General features: G+C 36.9%; 1 long non-coding RNA gene across 1 annotated transcript; it reads left to right on the top strand.

The window, feature by feature from the left end:
* Window positions 1-2,457: 2,457 nt before the first annotated feature.
* On the top strand, window positions 2,458-4,095 carry LOC145718562 (uncharacterized). Its single transcript, XR_014141896.1, has 3 exons — window positions 2,458-2,583; window positions 2,733-2,835; window positions 3,495-4,095. It is a non-coding gene; the product is annotated as an uncharacterized LOC145718562 (long non-coding RNA).
* The last annotated feature ends 12 nt before the right edge of the window (window positions 4,096-4,107 follow it).

The following is a 4,107-nucleotide window of genomic DNA, read 5'->3' as shown; positions in this document are numbered from 1 at the left end:
TCCCCTCTAGAACCCTGTTTGTTTTTCAGAGTCCATCGTCTCTCATGGTTCGTCTACCCCTCCGATTTCCCCCGCTTCATTCTTCCCCTCCCGCTACCTTCTTCTTCTTCTTTTTTTTTTTCTTAACATATATTGCATTATTTGTTTCAGAGGTACAGATCTGAGATTCAACAGTCTTGCACAATTCACAGCGCTTACCTGATGTGCATCACTTTTTTGATCAGTGAAACAGTGATATAATAATCAATGGCCTACAGATAGTTATAAAATACTTAGACTCCGATATGAAAGACACTGCATGAACAAAGCAAAATAGTTATTATAGCTATTTTCTTACATACACACACACAAAACCATAGTAGGATCAGGAGAGCAGCAAACTAAAGGATAATGGCATATTTAAGACAAAATTAAAAATTGTTTTCATTGACTCAGATGACATTTTTCACCCCCCTAATAAATTAGGAGTGGCTACATCTTTGAGATTTATTTTATGTAAAGTTCAGGTAATTACCACAAGGTGGCGGTGGAGCCCTGACTGATTCTGCAGGCAGGCCCTCTTAGGTGTAAGGAGGATGGATTATTGAATCAAAAGGTTGAGATAAAGCCAAACTCAGTCACATGCTTAAAACAATATAGGACCTTTGACCGAAACAATAAAAGTACTGATAAACCTTAATGTGCATCACATATGAAGTTTCAAAGTAAGTCGTTTGGAGGAAGATTTAAAGAAGTACAAGGCAATGGTTGGGACTTCCTCATTGCCTCTTTATAAATGCTATTATTAGGCAAACCTATTGTGTACTGTGGCATTTTATGATTTTACCCATCTCCCTTCCCCTAGCTGACTCAGAGGAACCCAGTGCTGAAACTCCAGTAAATCCTGCTCCCTTGATATTAGAATTCTTGATAGTAGAATATATTCTCATAATTTGGTGCATATCCCATTAGAGATGAAGATTGGCTTCTGACTTGCACTACGGAAGTGACACAACTTAGGCTAATTTAAAAACAAAATAAAACTTTTATAACCTGACATCTTCCAAAAAGAATTTGAAGTGGCTTAAAAATACATAAAATATGATAAACATAGATTAGGGAATTAGGGAATTATGGGATTAAGAGTACACTTATTGTGATGAGCACTGAGTATCGTACCGAATTGTTAAATCACTATACTGAACACCTGAAACTAATATAATACAGTATGTTAATTATGCTTCAATCAAAAAAGAAAAAATTAATATAAGAAAGGAAAAAATTAAGCTAGGAGTAAGATTAGTATATACACTGAGTATTTCTTGGGATAATAAACAATTGCAAATAATATAAATGTCTATCTTTAGGAGAATAAATAACGATCCATCTGTTGTGGAATACTATGCAGCCAGCAGAAAGAATGGCACGGATCTGTGTGTACTGTTAGGTCAGGCTGCTGAATGAAAAAGTATAAGTGGCAGAACATGTATAGTAAATATTTCATTTTTGTAAATATTCTGTATGTTCATATTTTATATACATCAAGAACATCACAAAAGATACATATCACATATCATCATTAATAGTTTCATATTGGTTTTGGAGGAGAAAGTAGAATTTACTTTGTTTCTTGACATCCAAAGCAAAGAGATGAATGCAGTTATGAGATTCCCAGTGCCCATAAGATAAAGCCAGTAGAAGTCCAGCTTTCTCTGCTATAGAGGGGCACGACAGAAATTTCTGCACGGGTTGTTTTCTCAGCTGTGTCATTGCAAGACCATGGCATGATTCCATTGTAAAATTCTGTGAGGTACATCTATGAAACCATCAAACAATAGTTTAAAATGCAATTTTCTGAATTTCTGACATGATTTAAGGGTAAATTTTATTTTATTTTATTTTTTTTAAAGATTTTATTTATTTATTTGAGAGAGAGAGAGAATGAGAGACAGAGAGCATGAGAGGGAGGAGGGTCAGAGGGAGAAGCAGACTCCTTGCCAAACAGGGAGCCCGATGCGGGACTCAATCCCGGGACTCTAGGATCATGACCTGAGCCGAAGGCAGCGCTTAACCAACTGAGCCACCCAGGCGCCCTTAAGGGTAAATTTTAAACTACTGATAGGAAAGGTGGGTTTACATGTTCTTCAGAAAATGCTCCATGACTAGGCATCATTTACTTGTTCTCTTTGGCCACTCCCAACTGTTCCCATCTTGCCGTACAGAGAAAATGATAATATTTGCCAGCATAAACTTATGCTAGGAGGTAGTCCATAACCGAAAGGGACTGTTGCTGGGCTCCAGGATCCCCAAGAGGCCCTCACCTCCACTGTTTCCAGGACTGACTGGGTCCATATCTTAGCACGTCTCCAATTCTTTAGTGCTGTGCCCTGCACACACGTTGGGAAGCTCGGATTCTAATTCATGTTTTTTTCTAAATATATTGAATTTAAATTTCTATTATCTCTTCCTTGTTTTCTTATAGATGATAGGTTGTATATAGTTATGGAGCTTATAGAAGGGGTCCCTCTTGGAGAACATTTCAGTTCTTTAAAGGAAAAACAGCATCATTTTGTTGAAGAAAGACTATGGAAAATATTTATACAGGTACACTTTGTTTTCATTAATTTTTTTTTTTTTTTTTTTTACCAAACAGTAAATTTCTGAGCTGATTTCTTAGAGATGTGTATAGTGGTCATCAGTGGTGGTATGTTTATTGGGGGAAATAAAATTTGTTTTTTATTTGCTCTTTCAAGCTGTGCTTAGCTCTCCGGTACTTACACAAGGAGAAGAGGATTGTGCATAGAGATCTGACACCAAACAACATTATGTTGGGGGATAAGGACAAAGTAACAGTTAGTAAGTATAAGAATCTTAAAATTTTTAATTTAGGAATTCCTGAATATTATTCAAGAGCAGAGTTGTTCAATAGAAGTTTCTGCACTCAAGGGAATGTTCTGTATCTGCATTGTCCAATATGTGGCTGTTGGGCACTTGAAATGTGGCTAGTGTGACTGAGGATGTGAATCTTTTTTTTTTTTTTAATTTTTAATTAATATATAATGTATTATTAGTTTCAGGGGTACAGGTCTGTGTTTCATCAGTCTTACACAATTCACAGTGCTCACCATAGTACATACCCTCCCCAATGTCTATCACCCAGCCACCCCATCCCTCCCACCCCCCTCCATTCTAGCAACCCTCAGTTTGTTTCCTGAGATTAAGAGCCTCTTATGGTTTGCCCCCTTCTCTGGTTTCATCTTGTTTCATTTTTCCCTCCCTTCCCCTATGATCCTCTGTCTAGTTTCTCAAATTCCCTCATATCAGTGGGATCATATGATACTTGTCTTTCTCTGATTGATTTATTTCGCTTAGCATAATACCCTCTAGTTCCATCCACATAGTTGCAAATGGCAAGATTTCATTTTTTTGATGGCTGAATAATATTCCATTGTATATATATACCATATCTTCTTTATCCATTCATCTGCTGATGGACATCTATGCTCTTTCCATAGTTTGGCTGTTGTGGACATTGCTGCTATAAACATTGGGGTGCATATGCCTCTTCTGATCACTACATTTGTATCTTTGGGGTAAATACCCAGTAGTGCAATTGCTGGGCCGTAGGGTAGCTCTGTTTTCAACTCAATTGCACCCAAAACCATAAGATACCTAGGAATAAATCTAACCAAAGAGGCAAAGAACCTGTACTCATTAAACTATAGAATACTCATGAAAGAAATTGAGGAAGACACAAAGAAATGGAAAAATGTTCCATGCTCATGGATTGGAAGAACAAATATTGTGAAAATGTCTATGCTACTTAGAGCAATCTACAGATTTAATGCAATCCCTATCAAAATACCATCAACTTTTTTCAAAGAAATGGAAAAAATAATCCTAAAATTTGTATGGAACCAGAAAAGACTCCGAATAGCCAGAGGAATGTTGAAAAAGAAAAGCAAAGCTGGTGGCATCACAATTCCGGACTTCAAGCTCTACTACAAAGCTGTAATCATCAAGACAGTTTGGTACTGGCACAAAAACAGACACATAGATCAATGGAACAGAATAGAGAGCCCAGAAATGGTCCCTCAGTTCTATGGTCAACTCATCTTCGACAAAGCA

This window comes from Leptonychotes weddellii, unplaced genomic scaffold (assembly GCF_054177405.1).
Source record: "Leptonychotes weddellii isolate Sample4059 unplaced genomic scaffold, ASM5417740v2 HiC_scaffold_17662, whole genome shotgun sequence".
Classification (NCBI taxonomy): domain Eukaryota; kingdom Metazoa; phylum Chordata; class Mammalia; order Carnivora; family Phocidae; genus Leptonychotes; species Leptonychotes weddellii.
Note: the sequence above shows the minus strand (reverse complement) of the source record. Positions and strands in the feature narration are given on the sequence as shown.